Consider the following 18259-nt stretch of genomic DNA (forward strand, 5'->3'; position numbering starts at 1 on the left):
GACTTGGTATCTGAAAAGGCAGAGATGTTCAGTTTGTGGAGACAGAAAGGCAAAGACGGCCAACAGGGTCCAGAGAATAGCTGCTTCAAGTTCTCTTGGCCTCCAGGTCCCGCCTTCCTGAAGCTAATGCTTTTCCTTCCCCTTAGTTCCTGGGAATCCCTTGTATCCTCATAATAAACCCTTCTTTATTACTGAAGCTGGTTTGAGTGGGTTTCTATATATAAGCAAAGACCTAATTAAGACAAGAGAGAAGCTGGGAGCCGGAGGTACGCAGATGAACAATCCTGAACAAATAATCACTGAGCCCAGGTCAGTGGGAGACAGCGAGTAAGAGATGTAGACTTTGCACAGATGTGGCCGAGGGAGGGTGGGCTAACTCTCCCCAGGGAGGGGTGGAAGGGCTCTGCAGATTTCACAGCAAAGGTAGCAACTGGGCTGATTTTGAAGAATTAAGGACGTTCTCCATGGAGACAAAGTAGGGGTGGGGAGGCATTACAAGCAAAGGGAACAGCAAGTGCAGATGCACGGAGACTCAAAACAGCCTGGTGTGTTAGAGGGACTGCCAGGAGTTCAAAGTGTGGTGGGGAAGCAGGGGAGACAGGCAGTCGGGCGCACATCATAAAGAGCTTTGAATACCATGATAAGAAGCCAAGGCCTTTTCCTGTCAGTGATGGGGAGCTATTGAAGTATTTTAAGTAGCAGGGGGTGACAGGGTCAGTTCTGTGTTTTAGAAAGATTGTTCTGGGGCTGCCTGGAGAAAGGGCTGGAAAAGGCAGGCCTGGAGGCAGGGACCAGTTAGGAGGCTGCAGCACTCCTCATCCAGTTCCTTCACTCACCCAACAGCTCCCTGTGTACCTACTGTGCACTGGGGTGAGGCAAAACAGGATTCCTGAGCCTACAGAGTCCATAGTCTAGCATGAAAGAGACACGACGGAAAAACGATTCGAGTGCACTGAACGTCATGAAGAAGTACAAGGTCCTCTGGAGTGGGGTGCTGTTTACTGTCTAGTTTTTAGGCTTCCCTGCGGAAATGACGTTCAAGCTGGTATCTATCTGAAGGATAAGTAGGAGTTAGCAGGGCTCCGAGAGGGGGCGTGCATTCCAGGATTGGGGACAACACGTGTGGAAGTCCTGCAGCTGACGAGCGGGAGAGTGGCGGAAGAAGACACAAAAAGGTAGGCAAGAACCAGATCCCACAGGGCCTCAGAGACTGCGTCAGTGCATCTGGCTTTCATTCCAAGAAGGCTTGGAAGGGTCCTAAGCAGGGAAATGATACAATCCAACGTTTATCCTAAGAAGATCATGAAAGAAAGCGGGGAAAGAACAAATGTCAGGAGACCAGGTAGGAGGCTGTCACAGTGGCCCAGGTGAGAGCCAACAGTGGCCCGGAGGAGGCGGTGGGCAGCAAGAGGGTCTATGGACTCAAGGCAGAGATTCAGGAGGACTAACAGGACTTGCTGAGGACTGGCTATGGGGGTGCAAGATGGGGAGAGGGAAGTATCCAGGGGAACTTCCAGCTTTCCAGCTTGACCAGGTGGGTGGATGGGGTGCCAGAGATGAACCGGGGAGCCTAAAGACAGAGCAGGTGCAGGTGGGAGAGTCCAGAGCCGGGTCTGGACCTGACCTGAAGCTGATTGTGAGACATCTAAGTGTGGTCCAGGTAGCAGCCACACCTGCAGATTGTTGGGGCTTTTTTTTTTTTGAGACAGGGTCTCACTTTGTCACACAAGCTGGAGTGCAGTGGCACAAACACAGCTCACTACAGCTTCAACCTCCCAGGCTCAAGCGATCTTCCCACTTCAGCCCCCCAAGTAGCTGAAGTAGCTGGGACCACAGGCTACCATGCCCAGCTAATTTTTGCATTTTTTTTTTTGTAGAGATAGGGTTTTGCCATGTTGCCCGAGCTGGTCTTGAACTCCTGGGCTCAAGTGATTCGCCTGCCTCAGCCTCCCAGAACTTTGAGGAGGTGTGAGCCACCGCACCCAGCCAGACCTGCAGATCTTGAACCCAGAAGAGATCATTAAAGTCAAGAGTGTAAATGAGATTACCTGGAAGGTACGAAAGGAGGGGGCAAAACAGTGGGAAGAGGGATTGGGGCAACTTGAGGAGCCATGGAAGCAGCAGGACCTAGGGGCAGAGTGACAGGGGGCTCTGAGCTTGGCAAATCAGAACCATGAAATGCAGAGGTTACCTTCTCTCAACCCCAGAAGGCACCAGGCTCTGGCTCCCCCTCTCCTGGCAAAGCATCATGCCCTTAGCCTGGATTCTTCCCAGCTGCCACAGCCCTCCCTTCCCCACTGCACTTCTTCCCCTTGGGCAAACTCTAAGTTATCCTTTAAACTCAGTGCAGGTGGCCGCTCCTCCTAGGTGGAGACTTCCTTGGTGTACTCATTGCTCTGCAGTTGGACAACCTGGTTTTGAATCCCAGCTCTACCACTTGATAGCTGTGTGACTTTGTACAGATAACCTCAGTTTCCTCATTCATACCATGGAGATGATAACAGTACCTACCTCATAGGGTTATTTGAAGATGAGTGTGTAAAGTGACGGGCAGAACTAGCACACAGTATTCACTAAGTAAGTGTTATTCTTATTAACGTCCCACCTACCTTGGGACGGTTAGTCATGCCCTCTACCTCACACTTGGGAACTGTTTGCAAGTCTGTGTCTTACCCTGCCTCTTCCTGCCCTACCCGATTGGTAGGGCTATATAATATGCAGAGCCCAGTGCTAAATGAAAACGCAGGACCCCTTGTGCAAAGTTACTAAGAATTTTAAGATGATGTCAGCAGAACATTAAACTAAGTGTGGGGTCCTTCTAGGCACAGGGCCCTGCATGACCATAGATTCTTGAAACCAGCCCTGCTCCCACCCGCAGCCAGCCCTGGGCCTGACCCAGAGTTGATGTCAGCCCTCACACAACAGAGTAAAAATGCCAACTGACATTGAAACAGGGCTTTTATGATTTCCACGTGGAACCGCACTTTATCCTTTTCCTAGATATAACATTAACTCCATTTTATAGTTGAGGACATCAAAGTTCAGAGATGGGTATGCCTTCCCAGAGATCGCTCAGCTCAGGAACTGCAGAGCTGGGATGTGAACACAGACCAGCCTGGTGCCAAAGCCCTGCGTCTTGCCCTCTGGCTCCCCAGGGAGGTTGAGAAAACCTGGCCCCAAGGGCTGAGCTTAGTCAACAAGGCTGCGATGCAGCTTAGACCGGAGAGAGGGAGCTGGAGGGACTGGGACCGGCCCCCCTCCCTCCTGGGGCCAGCCACATAAACAACGGGTTCCCTGGGACTGAGGCTGCGGCACTGGGAAAGGGGTAGGAGAGGGCAAAAAGTCACTCTCAAGAAGGCTCTGCCTGAGGGCCACAGACCCTAACGTTCTGAGGAAAGCTAATCCTGCCTTTTCTGCCTTAAACCCTTTAGGGATTGCCATTGGCCCCGGCATAAATTCCCAAGTCTTTAGTATCCTGCTAGACTAGGAAATCTGGCTGGGCTGTCCTGGGCCTACCCACACTGCCCTCTCTCCACCACTCCAAGCCTGTTCTCACCATCACCAGGGCCTCAGACACACTGTTCCCCTCCCTCATTCCTTCTTTGCCTCTACAACTCCTTGGCACCCTTCATGACTCAGCTGAGATGTCCACCTCCAGGAATCTTTCCCAGACTACAGAGGGCAGGAGAGCAAATTCAGTGACAGGTTCCAGAGCTCCCCTGAGTCCCTCCTTTCTACACATGTCACATGTGTAATTACTTGATCTGGGTCTTGACCCCACTAGAATGTCAGCTCCGTGAGGGCAGGGGCCACCTGGCGCATAGAGCCTGATTTATCAGAGGTACCTGGTGGACTGAATGCATCATCCCGCCACAGAGTTAAGAGGGCTGGGCATTCTTCCTCCTTTTTTCTTCATTCCTCCTGGACCCTCCTTTTCTTGTCTAGGCTTCTTGACCTCAACCTATGAAGAGCCCAAACTTGCAAGGGGAAGAGAACCATCATACAGGATGCACCCTCCACTTGCCAACCCTGGACTAGGTACATACAGTACATCTGGTTACTACATTTAATTCCCTACCCACATTCCAGATGGGGTGGGGCAGTACAGGTAGAAATTATTCTTCTTTTCCAGAAGAGACTGAGACTTAGGAGTTGAGGCCACCTGCCTGAAGTGGTAACAGTTTGGAGGCGGAAGGCATTAGATTTTAATCCTGTCTGTCTGATGCCCAAGTGCCTGGTCTCTTCTCTGCCCCAAATCATACAACCCCTGTGACTCACCATTCCCAGCAAGCTCACCTCCAACCAGAGCTCTCTTGTTTCTAACCCCCGCCTTCAGTTCATACACACCCCAGCTGGTAAAGCTCTTCCGTCAGGTCAGCGATATATCAGTGTAGGAGACAGCCCCACTGTCAGTGAGAGGCCAGTGTAGAAGTCACTCCTCCCTTGGGTCAACAAAATGCCAGTGTGGGAGAAACACCCCCATCATCAGCAAAATGCCAGTACAGGAGATGCATCCTGCACCCCAAGTCAGCAGATTGCTAGCAGGAGAGACAGTGCCACAGTCAGCAAAGGGCCAGTGTGAGAGACACTTCCCTCCTCTGCTGGAGCCCATGATATGGACTGGGCGGGGGTGTGGTGGTACACACAGAGAGCTCTCCAAGGTGGTGCCCCTGGAATGAGAGGAGGCACAGAGGCAGCTGTTGCCTGGGAAAGGTTGTGGCTGGGGAGTGGGGCAGAGTCAGGTGAGAGTTCTCACATGGCACTAATGAAATCAACCACCAGCCTGCTCCCCCCTCCCCAGGGACCCTCCAGGCTCCAGCTGATGCAATGCCCAGGCCAGATAATTATTTTCTTCTCTCCTTAAAGGGCCAGCTGCTATTGCAGCTGCAGACATCACCCAGACTCCTGACAGACCCCACAGAGCTCAGCATCTGGGCAGGAAGTTGGGAAGCCCAGAGAGTAGCAGCTTTAGGCCTGGGCTCCTCGCAGTAAAATCCAATTGAAGTCCAGAGACCAGAAGCGTCGTTGAGCAAGGAGGGAGGGAGAGAGACTAGTTAAGACAGTGACACAGGCCACATGCCCTGAGAGAAGGATCGTGGTCCCTGCTGGGTCCTCAGCACCTGGCTCCTGCACACCGGCCCCAGCAAGTACGTGGCACAGGGGTTGCTCATGAGTTCAGCAGTGATCTGCTGAGCCCTCCTGAGTGCCAGGCACTGTGCTGCGCAGCTCAAATCCACCATTTCACTCACTCCTTCCTGTTACCTACATAGCAGCTGGGTTTGTTTTACTGAAAGAGTCTCAGAGAAGGGAAGTGATTTCCTCAGTATCACACAGCCAGAAAGTGGCAGAGCTTGGGTTTGAAGCCAAGTTTAACCAGCTCTGGGCTTCATACCCTGCAAGGGGTCGGGTAAGTGTAGAACCCCAAGGCTGAAGTCCCTAAGCAAGGCAGTCAGGCACAGAAGGCAGGAAAGGGGTCTGTGAGCACTAAACAAACACCAAAGGGCATGGGGCTTGGTTTAAGCACAAGTTGCATGGGCCACCTCCCCAGCACGTTCCTGCCCAACCCACCCACCCCTCCTCCTCAACCAAGAATGCCCCATTAAGCTACCCACATGCCCCTAGGGACAGTTGGCAGCTGCCTGATTACAGACTAATTGATGGCTAGCAGCAACTGTGGTGTGGGGGGGGTGGGCAGGGAGATCGCTCATTAACCCCTTGGTGACCAGGCCTAATCCTCCTCCCATGACTTCAGGCCCCAAACCCAAGAAACCCAGACTGAAGAAGTCATTATGGATAGAGGACAGAACCAAAGGGGCAGCAGCCTGCTTCCCTACATCCTGATAACATCCCTGGGGCTAGGGTTGGACACTGATATTCACCCAGGTGTCCAAGTCCTCAAGGGCCACATTCAAACAGGCCCCAAGTGCCAGTGCCAGCTAGAGAGCCTTGGTATGCCAGTTGCTCTCCCCATTCCAGGATCCTTCCTGAGCTTTCAGGACCAGGACACTGAAGAAACCCACTCCTCAGGGCTGAGTTGTCCAGAGGTGATGGGGACACGGGGTCCAGGTACCCAGGCCGTCAGTCAGGGAAGAATCCTCCCCATGAATGACAGCGTGCCCAAGTTGCCCATCAAGGGTCTTGCCAAGCCTCCCTGGACCCTGGGCTCTGCACCATTCTGCTGACCAACTGCTTTCCCAGCTTCCCAAAGCCCCCTCCTCCCACCCTAGGGCTGGAGTGAGCAGCACTTTTTTTCTTTCATGGGCCTCAGGGTCGGGGAGCGGGGCGGGGGGGGGGGGGTCCTCTGGCCACCACAGCAATGTCACGTTGGGAGGAAAAAGTGACTGCTTCTCAACCAGGGCACAGGCAGGAGGGAGAAAGGTAGGCTGCCTTCCAGCTCCCTTTCCAGGAGGGATTTTAGGCACTTTCCAAAAATGCCATGCCAGGCAATGCTATTGAGGGTCCCAGGAGCTCTAAGCAGCGGCAAAGAACTCAAGACTCTGGGACCCCGTCCCCATTTTCCAGGCTTCCCCAAACACCCCATGTCCCTCTCTCATCCCTTAGCCCCAGCCCCAGAGCTCTCTCTGAGCACCCTGTGCTCATCCCCCCCACCCTCGCCCCTGCACAAACACACACATCCCTACGTTGCGCTCCAGGGCCAGAGACCCCCTCCCCCCGTGGTCCTCCAGACCTCTGCAGCCCCCTCCCCACGTCCACTCCCAGGCAAGCAAGGCCTGCTGACTTACCCGGAGGTGGGGCCGGGGTCCAGACAGGGAGGAGGGCTCCGCAGGCCGAGGCGGCTCCGCAAGGCGGGGCAGGTGCTGCCCCGGTACCCCGCCCCGCGGACCCGGCAGTAGGCGCGGCCCGGCCCCAGGCGGGCGCGGACTCCGAGTGGGTAGGCACGCGGGGCGGGGAGGGGCGGCGAGGGAGGCTCACGGGGGCATCGCCCGCCACCAGGGGGGCAGCTCCGCTCCACCCGCCTGCGCTGCCGGCTCCGCAGCAGCCACCGTTCTCAGTCGCCGCCGGGTGCAAAGCCCAAGCTCTGGCTGGCGGGAGGCGAAGGGGAGGCGGGGCCTGATGGGGGCGGGGCCGCGTGGATGGGCGGGGTCAATGGGCCGGGCCTCGGTGGTGGGCGGGGCCTAGGGGAATCCGGGACGTTTGGCTTGCCGGGTTGGGGGAGACCTGCATTAATGAGGCATCGAAGAAGCAGTGTTTGGGAACGCTTCAGGCCTCTACAAGTCCCTAAGACGCTCCTGCCACCTGCCCGGCCTCCTCTCTCCACCACCACCCCATCTGTTCTTTCTCATCCTTCCTTCTCTTTGGGGCACCTCCCAGGACCTCACAGGCACCGCGGTGGCCTCTGCCCTATCCTGGACCAGTTCCAGGAACGTCAGATGGTGAGAAGAAACGACTTACAAACGTCAAGTCCATCTTACAGATGGAAAAACTGAAGTTCAGAGAGGAGAAAAGACTTGCCCAAGTGCCTGGTATGAAGAGAAAGACTATACTGTCCCTTTCAGACAGAAGGATGTAGAGTGGCCGGCCCCGAAGCCCAGGTTAACCTCCTTGCCCTGCACTCTCTACTTCATCTAGAGCAATGGTTTTCAACTTAGGGCGATTTTGCCCCCCAGGGAACATTCTACCATGTCTGGAGACGTTTTTGGCTTTCCCAATGAGGAGGTTGCTACTGGCATTTCATGAGAAGAGACCAGGGATGCTGCTACACGCCTTCCATGCACAGGATAGCCCCCGCGCCAGAGAATTGTCAGGCCCAAAATGTCAGCAGGTTTCTGAGGCTGAGAAACTGTTCTAGGGCTTGGCATCTGCCTAAATAAACCTCCAAATGGACTCCTGGAGGCCTGGGTTCTTCTGCAGCCGGGGAGGATATTGTATAAAGTCTATCCTAGGGTCATGCCTGCCCCAACTTGTCTATTTCACCTTGCTTAGGACTGGTCAGTTCCACTCTTGGGGTTCGTGGTTTTGAATTCCACTCATTGACAGAGAGGACAGAATAATTAATATTTGCTGGAGGCATGTAAAACCAGTAGTCTCCCTGCTGAGGGCATGAATGAAAATGTAAATGGGGGCCTGGTACAGTGACCCAGGCTTGTAATACCAACGCTTTGGGAGGCCAAGGTGGGTGGATTGCTTGAGGCCAGGAGTTCAAGACCAGCTTGGCCAACATGGTAAACCATATCTCTACTAAAAATACAAAAATTAGCCAGGCATGGTGTCTGGCACCTGTAGTCCTAGCCACTCAGGAGGCTGAGGTACAAGAATAACTTGAACCCAGGAGGCAGAGGTTGCAGTGAGCTGAGGTCACACCACTGCACTCCAGCCTGAGTGACAGAGGGACTCTGTCTCAAAAAAAAAAAACTAAATGGGGAGGTGGAAGGTGGGGAGAAAACAAAATTATTGGGATTAAGGCCTCCTTCTGGGGATGGCTAGGAGGCATAGTCATCCTATGCCTTCCTTCTCACCTGGTCTGTGAGAAGCATAAACTGAGGCCCCACAATGTGAAAAGCCTCAAAGTGGGTCGCATAGCTGGTCAGAGGTGGAGGTGGGACTTCTGATTTTATTTATATATTAATTAAAGCTTTGTCATCATCTATTCTACTTCAGGCCTAGGCCTGGAACTAGGGCCTGGGTGGTAGAATGATTGCTCTAGAGCAGCAAGGGGGGACTAGATTAGGGGAGGCAGGATAGAGGCCAGGGCAGGACCTGGAACAATGGTGGAGGTGAAAAGTGGGAGTGCAGAGAGGAATCAGGTTTCCCCTGTGATCCTCGCTGGCACCTTTCACAGAGACACATAAACCAGGGGCTCCTTTTGTACATCTGATGAAAACTTTGCATTATTTCTGGAGAAATGTGCAACATACAGTTTGCTTATAATTTCAGTAACTCCAAACTCCAAAGTTCTATACTGACTACCAGAAGGATTGGATGGGAGGTGGGTGGGGAAGAGGGTTGATTCTTAAGTGTATATAGAATAAACATACAGGAATAAAAAGTCCAGGAAGAGGCCGGGTATGGTGGCTCACGCCTGTAATACCAGCAGTTTGGGAGGCCAAGGTGGGCAGATCAGGAGTTCAAGACCAGCCTGGTCAACATGGTGAAACCCTGTCTCTACTAAAAATACAAAAAATTAGTCAGGCGTGGTGGCTCATGCCTGTAATCCCAGCTACTCTGGAGGCTGAGGCAGGAGAATCACTTGAATCCAGGAGGCAGAGGTTGTAGTGAGCCAAGATCACACCACTGCACTCCAGCCTGGGCAACAGAGCAAGACTCCATCTCAAGAAAAAAAAAAAATTCAGGAAGAAAAGTAATGAAAAGGGATTTGTTTTAGCTGATACTAAACATACTATAAAGTCAATGTATTTAAAACAGTATGGTATTGAAGCAGGACTAGACTGATCTGTGGAACAAAATGGAGAACGGAAATGGATCCAGACCCACAAAGGAATTCAATCTATGATAAAGATAGCACTTTATAGCCCAGCACAGTGGCTCATTCCAGTAATCCAAACACTTTGGGAGGTCAAGGTGGGTGGATCACTTGAGACTAGCCTGGGCCACATGGCAAAACCTTGTCTCAAAAAATAACACAAAAATTTAGCTGGGCATGGTTGCACACACCTGTAGTCCCAGCTACCAGGGAGACTGGAGTGGGAGGATTACCTAAGCCTGGGAGGTCAAGGCTTCAGTGAACTGTGATCACGCCACTGCACTCCAGCCTGAGCATCAGAGCAAGACTCTTGTCTCTAAATGAATGAATGAATGAATAAAAGATAGCACTTCAGACAAATGGGAAGGGGGTCTGACAGGGAGTGGGGAGGGGAGATAAGCCTTTCAACAAATGGGTGGAATAACCAGCAAGCCTTTTAGGGAAATTACAAAAAGCTGTGCCCTTATTCTACACAGAAATAAATTTCAGGAGGAGCACATATTTAACACCATAATGTATCAGAAAAAAAGTCATGAGTGAATATTTTAATAATCTTGGAGATAGAAGACTTTCTAAGCATAATGAAACCTAGAAGCCATAAGAGAAAACATGGAAATATTTGACTACAAGACTTCTATACAGAAAAAATGGCCATAAGCCAATGTGAAAGACGAATGACAAAACGGAGGGGATCAATCTTGGTTGTCCTCCACTCTGCCCCCTCCTGCCCGCCAGCCCCTCCAAGCTAAGATGGATGAGCAGGAGGGACGGCTGGGGCAGTGAGAGCCCCAAGCACCTGGCAGAGGCTTCTCCCGTGGCACTCTGGCCAGCGCCCACATGTTCAGGGGCCGGGAAGCCCCGGAAACCCCAGGCGGGCCATCTGGGTCCTCAGCAGGTGCCTTGGCACAGCAAAGCCAAAGTCCGCCTGGAGGCTGCTCACCACTTCCCTCGAGTGGCCATCCTGGGTACTTCAATCTTCTGTTCCTGCTCATACCCCTTCTGAGTATCAAGGCGAGAATTTTAAAATAAATAAATAAATAACAACTAATTTTTTGAGGTAACTAACCATGTCCCAGGCATTGTGCTAAACACTTAACCTAGCATGTTTCATTTTCCCCTCAAGACAACTCTTCGAGGTAGGTCCACAGTATTCTCATCTCCATTTGATGGGAGCAAACTGAGGCTTGGAAAAAAGTGACTTGTCTAAGTGGTGGCACCAGGATTTAATGCCCCATTCCTGGCCTCAACTCTTAATGTATAAAGCCAGTCTTTGGAAAAATGCAATAAAACAAACTTTTTTGAGGTTTACCTTGATCCAGGTCTTTTGAAGGTGCTGGAGATTCCGAATTGAGGAAAATAGTCATCAGAGATGACAGCAGAGAAACACTCCTGATACAGCAAATCCTGATAGCTGCAGATGAATCATTCACCCCGGGAAGGGGTGGAGGCAGTGGGGAGGGATCCAGTGGGGCTTGGGGGCGGAGCAGTGATCTATGTGCTCTGAGTTTGGGGGTAGGCCACAGACGGAGCTGAATAAAGTAAACCAGGACCAAGCTAAGGAGTTTGGGCGCAAAGATTTTTTTGAGAGGTTTTCCATGTTTCACTTGGTTGGGTCTAGGGACAGCCAGCATGCTCTGCCTACCCAACCTGCCTCTTTTGCAGATGCCTCCCCGCCCCAGTTCAAGGTGCTCTCAGAAACTTGGAGTCCCTCTTGACTCCTTCCTCTTCCTCACTTCAATCCACTTAATTGTCAGGGTCGTCCAGTCTGCTTCCCCAATACTTCCTGGGTTCACCCACTTCTCTCCATCCCTCTTGCCTCTCCTCTAGTCCAGCCTGCCTTTCTGTCACTACTGAATTCAGCTGCTGCCAGTGACTTGGTCTCACCACCTTCAAACTTTTACACAAGAGAAAGCCTTCTAAAACAAATGTGACCAAATCCCCTCTCCTACTGAAAATACTTTTCATTGATTCATTCAATAAATGTCAAGTATTAATTATATTGTTATGCAGCCCTCATCTGGGATGTCCCACAGTATCTGCATCTAAACACATCCAGAATAAACATCTCCCCTCCAGGCTTCCCTGTCTTGGTGAAGAACATCACCACCCAAATCTTATTATATGTTGAGTATTCAAGATATAATTATGAGCCAATCATGGAATTTAAAGCCTATGGGGGTGACAGACATGAACCAAATGGCCCCCTAAATAATTGTGTAATGAAACCTGGGCTAGATGCTATGGGAGAGCCTGACCTAGCAAGGGAGATCTTCGAATGCTCCCCAAGGCATCCCATCTGAAGTTTGAATAGCATTCAGCCAGGTCAACAAGACAAGGATGTGTTAGAGCTTACGCAAAAGCCCTGCAGTTGCTTCTCTGAGTTTCTGTTTCCAGATCTCCACAGAAGGTGAGCAGATGCTAGTATCATGCTTCCTGTACAGCCTGTGGAACTGTGAGCCAATTAAACCCCCCCCCTTCTTTTTTTGCCCAGGCTGGTCTTGAACTCTTGATCTCCAGTGATCTGCCCACCTCATCCTCCCAAAGTGATGGGATTACAGGTGTGAGCCACCAAGACTGGCCTCCTTTTTCTTTATAAATTACCCAGTCTCAGGTATTTCCTTACAGCAATGCAAGAACGGACTAATACAGTTGGCAAATAAGTGATCACCACAATCATCCCATCTATGAAATGGTAGGGATAGGAGATAGCTAGATTATTTTTAAGGTTTATTCTGGTTCAAACATGCATAGGATTCCAAGTGTTGAGGTCAGTAGGACTCCAGAGACAGAGAGAAAAATCTATGTGTTCTGAAAGACTTGGCAGAAACTCCTTGGAGGCTATTTGTTATTCATTCATTGTCTTTTACTGAGCAGCTACTCTGAGCCACATGCTGTGTTGGGGGTGGTAGGGTAAACAAGACCTACCCCCAAACCAGTGTGGTGGCGCACATCTGTAATTTCAGCTACTCAGGAGGCTGAGGCAGAGGATTGCTTGAGTCCAGGAGTTCAAGGCTGAAGTGATCTGACTGTGTCACTGCACTCCAGCCTAGGTGATGGGGCAAAGCCCCATCTCTGAAAAAAAAGAAAAGCCCAGGTATGGTGGATTACAGTTGGTGATTATGTCTGTAATCCCAGCACTTTGAGAGGACAAGGCAGATGGGTTGCTTGAGGTCAGGAGTTCATGACCAACCTAACCAACATGGTGAAATTCTGTCTCGGTGAAATTCTGTCTCTATTAAAAATACAAAAATTAGCCAGATGTGGTGGCAGGTGCCTGTAATCCCAGCTACTCAGGGGGATGAGGCAAAAGAATCACTTGAACCTGGGAGGTAGAGGTTGCAGTGAGCCAAGATCACGCCACTGCACCTGGTGACAGACCAAAACTCCGTCTCAAAAAAAAAAAAAAAAACAAACTGAAAGTCAGATAAAAGAAAGCTCCCTCCTCTTGAATTTTTCACTTTAGGCTTTACCATTGCACCCTCAGGGTCCATTCCAGGAACAAAGGCCCAGGGAATAGCAGTTGCGTTTCCTAGGTTCTGCTGAATTTTCCTTCTTCTCTGAGATCCTTCTTCCCAATGTTCCCTCTGGCCTCATCTTCACGTTCTCTGCCAGGGCTGGGAATAGGGTCAGAGAAAAGGCACCGAGGGCACAAAAGTAGGGAGACAGTCACTTATGGGTCATGCAACGTGCTCCTGGCCCTCTTCCCACTCACACCCCAACTCTAGCTTTTCCCTGTACTCTGCTGGCATCTTGCTATCCCACATGTGGCTTCCTCTGTTAACAGTGAGCCTTGCCAACACTTGACTGAGGAAAGTTTGCTCCTGCTGACAAAAATGTCGCCTCCTCCTGGAAGTCTACTGCTTTCTCCAGTCATCCCTGCCCTTCTCCCTAAGCCAAGATGGTGCCCTGTGCTCTAACAGAATGGTGAAGACTGCACAGTGGTTAACAGGGCAGGCTTTAGCTTCAGAGCCCTGCTGTACTGTTTATTATCTGTGGACCACTCTCTGAGCCTGTTTCCTTCCACATGCCTGAAATGCAATGCTGGCATCACAGGGGAGTTGTAAATATTAAATGAGAAAATGTATGTGAAGTGAACAGTAGTGACTGATACATATACCAATCCGAAACATGATATAATAAAGACTGGAAAATAATTAGAATACATAAGCAGTTTAGAAGATGCATAAACAATAACAATAGCTACCACTTACAGTAAGTGGTTATTGTTTATACTTCTGAAGTGCTTGTGTATTCTAATTATTTTCCTGCCTTTATCGTCATTATATCATAAGTTTCTGGGAGCAAGAAGGAAGAAGAAGAGGAGGAAGAAGATAAATGACATTTAACCAGCATTATGACATGTCTGCTGAATAAATAAAGAAACGATAATTTCATGGGAAATGTTCTGGGCAAGAAATCTGGAATCCTGAGATCCAGTCACATGGTCCTAGTGATGGTACAGTTTCTGCCTCGCTCACATTCACTTTAAGGAAAAGCTGCCCAGACCACAAACCCTGCTGGACCATTCTTTAAACCACTTGGCCCCTCCAGCTTCTAGAGTTGAGCAGATAGGGCCAACACCAGAGTCAAGGGTCACCATTTCATATATTCGCTGCTGACCTCTGACCAATGTTGTATACTATGGTGTGAATGTGTTCCCCAAGGTTCATGTGCTGGAAACTTAATCCCCAATGCAACAGTGTTGAGAGGAGGGCCCCAGGATGTGATTAGCTTATGGGGGCTCTGCGGTCATGAATAAATTAATGATGTTATTGAGGGAGTGGGTTCCTGATAAAAGGATGCATTCGACCCCATTTTTTCTTCTTTCTCTTTCTCTCTACCCCTCTCTCTGTCCCTCCTCATGCTGTTTTGCTCTCTTGCCCTTCACCTGCTGCCATGAAACACACAGCAAGAAGGCCCTTGCCAGATGTTGACCCATCAATCTTAGACTTACCAGGCTTTAGAATTGTAAGAAATATGTATCTATACTTTATACATTACTTAGTCTCAGATACTCTGTTACAGCAGTACAAAATGAGCTAAGATAGCCTAGCACAACAATCTAAGATGGGCCAATTTGAGGCTTTCTTGAACCAAGGAACAGAAAGACATTGTTGACCAGGCACAGTGGCTTACGCCTGAAATCCCAGAACTTTCAGAGGTCAAGGTGGGAGGATCAGTTAAGCCCAGGAGTTTAAAACCAGCCTGGGCAACATAGTGAGACTTCATCTCTATAAAAAAAATTGTTTTTTTCTTTTTTTAATCTCTTCATCCCAACTTCAGTAAAAAAAAAAAAATTTTTTTAAGTAGCCAAGCATGGTGGTACATGCCTGTATTCTCAGCTACTTTGGAGGCTAAGGTGGGAGGATCACTTGAGCTTGGGAAGCAGAAATTGCAGTGAGCCGAGATCACATCACTGCACTCCAGCCTGAGTGATAGAGTAAGACCCTGTCTCAGGAGAAAAAAGGAAAAAAAGAAAAGGGAAAGAAATTGTCAGGTGACAGAGGAAGTTCAAGTAGAGAAGTCAGAGACAGCTAGGTGTGTTGCCCAGCTTGGGCAACGTGGCAAAGCCCTGTCTCTACAAAACATTAGCCAGGCATAGTGACGCACGCCTGTAGTCCCAGCTACTTGGGAGCCCAAGGCAGCAGGAAGATTGTTTGAGCCCGGGATGTGGAGGCTGCAGTGAGCTATGATTTTGGCACTGTACTGCAGCCTGGGTGACAGAGCAAGACCCTGTCTGTCTCGCTCTCTCTCTTTCACACACACACACACACACACACACACACACACACACACACACACACAAAGTCAGAGACAAGTAGGTCTTGGCCAAGAAAGCCATGTGCAGGCCCAAATAAGAAGGAGCAGAGACCTGGCCAGATACGGTGGCTCACACCTGTAATCCCAGCACTTTGGAAGGCCAAGGCGGGCAGAGCAACTGAGTTCGGGAGTTTGAGACCAGCCTGATCAACATAAAGAAACCCTGTCTCTACTAAAAATGCAAAATTAGCTGGGCATGATGGCAGGTGCCTGTAATCCCAGCTACTCAGAAGTCTGAAGCTGGAGAATTGCTTGAACCCAGGAGGCAGAGGTTACAGTGAGCTGAGATCACACCATTGCACTCCAGCCTGGGCAACAAGTGAAACTCCATCTCTAAAAAAGAAGGAGCAGAGACTAAGAGAAGGCAGAAGCCTGAATGTAGGTAGAGGGGGAAGGAGCAATCTTGTCCAGTGATGAGGAGGGTCGAGGAGATAGTGAGTCCTAGTCCTGTGTCCTTCCTCCTGCCTTTCAGTACAAGAGACTCCTTTGTACTTGAGCTAAATTAGGTAGGCTTCTGCAGCCCAATAAGCCTGACTCTACTGTGCTATTCTGTCAAGTCCCTGCCCTATCTGAGCCTCGGTCTGACTAGATTATCACTAAGGTCCTCTCCAGATCAGTCTTCTTTCTGAACACTGTGTAGAGGGAATGGTTTTTAGGTTGTTGGCACCTGAGTTTCGTGTTAGTTACAGACTGCCACTGACATCCTGGCTCCCAAAATAGCATGGTGGCTGGTTAAAGAGCCTGTTAGAGGATCCCGCACACACCTGGCTATGAACCTGAGACCTGCTGATACAATTCGACTCCTCCTTCGATTGTATCTTTTGTTGGATCACAAAGGAACTGAGGAACCAGGGCTGATGTTTCTCCAGTGTCTTTTGGCTGCTGAATACCCTACCTGCCTCCTTAATACTTTTCTGGACCCACTTCAGCATTTAGAGGATTTCAGTGCCAAGTCTGCTCAAAAACAAAAGTGCCACAAAATTTATCTTCCTGGAGTGGCCCCCAGGAAGAATTTGAACAAAATAAGTTTCCTTCTTTGGTATTAAGATTTCCTGCCTTCCAGCTGTTTGGCTCTGAGCCTGGGCCCTGCCTCTTCATCCTCTGAAGCTAACAACTATGTGGATAATAATACTCTCTTGCTTTTGTATGGTGTTTTGCACTTTTCAGAGCATTTTCACGCTTATTATCTTATTTGATACAAAAACTCAGGCAGGATGGACAAGAAGGAGAGGCAGAGGACAATACGTATCACTTCTCCCACTCCCTCTACCCTCTTAAAACAGATTATTTAAAAATTATTCCTATGCTTTTTTAAAAACAGGTGGAATTTTTTATTTTTATTTGTTGAGATGGAGTCTTCTCACTCTGTCGCCCAGGTTGGAGGGCAGTGGTGCAATCTTGGCTAACTGCAACCTCCCCCTCCCAGGTTCAAATGATTCTCCTGCCTCAGCCACCTGAGTAGTTGGGATCACAGGTGTGCACCACCATGCCCAGTTAACTTTTTAAAAATTATTTGTAGTAGAGATAGGGTTTTACCATGTTGACCGAGCTGGTCTCAGACTCCTAACGTTAGGTGATCTGACTGCCTCAGCTTCCCAGAGTGCTGGGATTACAGGTGTGAGCTACTGCACTGGTCTAAAACAGGTGGAAATATTGAGATTGAACTTGATTAAGTGACTTGCCTAAGGTCACAGAGCAGGTTGATGGCTGAGTAGGATCTATAAGGTTTTATAATCAAGGATCACACTTAATGTTTAGTCATTTTCTCAGGACCTGCCTAACCCTATTTTGCAAAACACTGCTAGCCATGGCAAGGGACCTTGAAGAAAAGTCATGTTCTTGACATGTATGCCCCTTTGGGGCCTGGAGGGATCATTCGTAATCTTAACCGTGTACCCCCTACAGAGACTCAGCTGTCCCAAGTGGCTCAGAAAGCACCAGGAGATCACAGAAGTAAGCTAGGTTGGATGTAAGGGTTTCATTATAGATCCTTGGGTAGTGGCAAGAATAAATTGCTGGAAAACACTGTTTTCTTGTTTTTCTTATAGAACTCCTGGTGGAAGACAGAAAGATTGAGAACCATTAGTCTATCTCTCTCTCAGTATCTCTAAAACAAGGAAGCAGGGCCAGATGCAGTGACTCATGCTGGTAATCCCAGCACTCTGGGAGGCCAAGGCAGGTGGATCACTTGAGGTCAGGAGTTCAAGACTGACCTGGCCAACATGGTGAAACCCTGTCTCTATCAAAAATACAAAAATTAGCTGAGTGTGGTGACGCACGCCTGTAATCCTAGCTACTTGGGAGGCTGAAGCAGGAAAATTGCTTGAACCTGGTAGGTGGAGGTTGTAGTGACCTGAGATTGTGCCACTGCACTCCATCTTGGGTGACAGAGCAAGACTTCATCTCAAAAAAAAAAAAAGAAAAGAAAGCAGAGGCAATAGTCTCTGCCTCTCCTCCCTCCCTAAACGCTACTCTGCCGCAAGGACATCCTTCCCTGGCCCCTCTGTTTTGGGCCTCCTTGCCAACTGTGCTCATCACTGCATTCCTACCAGGTCATTCCAGAGCCCATCCCTCTCAGTTATAGCATGCAGTCAAGTTATCTTGGGAGGCAAGCAGCAAGCTCTCCATAATACAGTTCTAATAGCTGGGGCAGGAGAGGAAGCAGAAGGGAGTAGCAGCTTTCCCTGTGCTTGCTCCAGAGTCAGTGCTCACCCCTTGCCCACTGCCCCAGCTGAAAGCTCAGTGGGCAGCTCTTATGGTATTACCCAGCACAACTACTGCAGATGCACAGCTGGGAAGTTAGTAATTGCAGTTAGCCCATCTGATGGCCAGGGCAACACTGTGTCACTTCGGGTGAAGACAAGAAGACAGAAATGACTGGAATTTCAAACAGAGGGAATTGGTTTCAGAGAACTGGTTAGAAATATGTTAGAAAGCCTGAAGGAGCAAAATGGGTAAAGTGGGGTAGACTAGAGATGAATAGATGCAAGAAGTTCT

At 49.7% G+C, this 18259-nt stretch overlaps 2 protein-coding genes across 5 annotated transcripts in view; one reads left to right on the forward strand and one right to left on the reverse strand.

Annotated features, from left to right (window-relative positions):
* The window catches only part of RIMS3 (regulating synaptic membrane exocytosis 3), a 44687-nt gene extending 37653 nt beyond the window's left edge, over positions 1-7034 (reverse strand). For all 4 annotated transcript variants that reach the window (XM_054259209.2, XM_035251015.3, XM_054259208.2 and 1 more), the window contains exon 1: positions 6744-7034. The gene's annotated coding sequence lies outside the window, so the exon portion shown is untranslated. The remainder of the gene's footprint in view (positions 1-6743) is intronic.
* NFYC (nuclear transcription factor Y subunit gamma) overlaps positions 1089-18259 on the forward strand; it is a 108063-nt gene continuing 90892 nt past the window's right edge. The window contains exon 1 of the mRNA XM_078331364.1: positions 1089-1175. The gene's annotated coding sequence lies outside the window, so the exon portion shown is untranslated. The remainder of the gene's footprint in view (positions 1176-18259) is intronic.

Source organism: Callithrix jacchus, chromosome 7 (assembly GCF_049354715.1).
Source record: "Callithrix jacchus isolate 240 chromosome 7, calJac240_pri, whole genome shotgun sequence".
Taxonomy (NCBI): domain Eukaryota; kingdom Metazoa; phylum Chordata; class Mammalia; order Primates; family Cebidae; genus Callithrix; species Callithrix jacchus.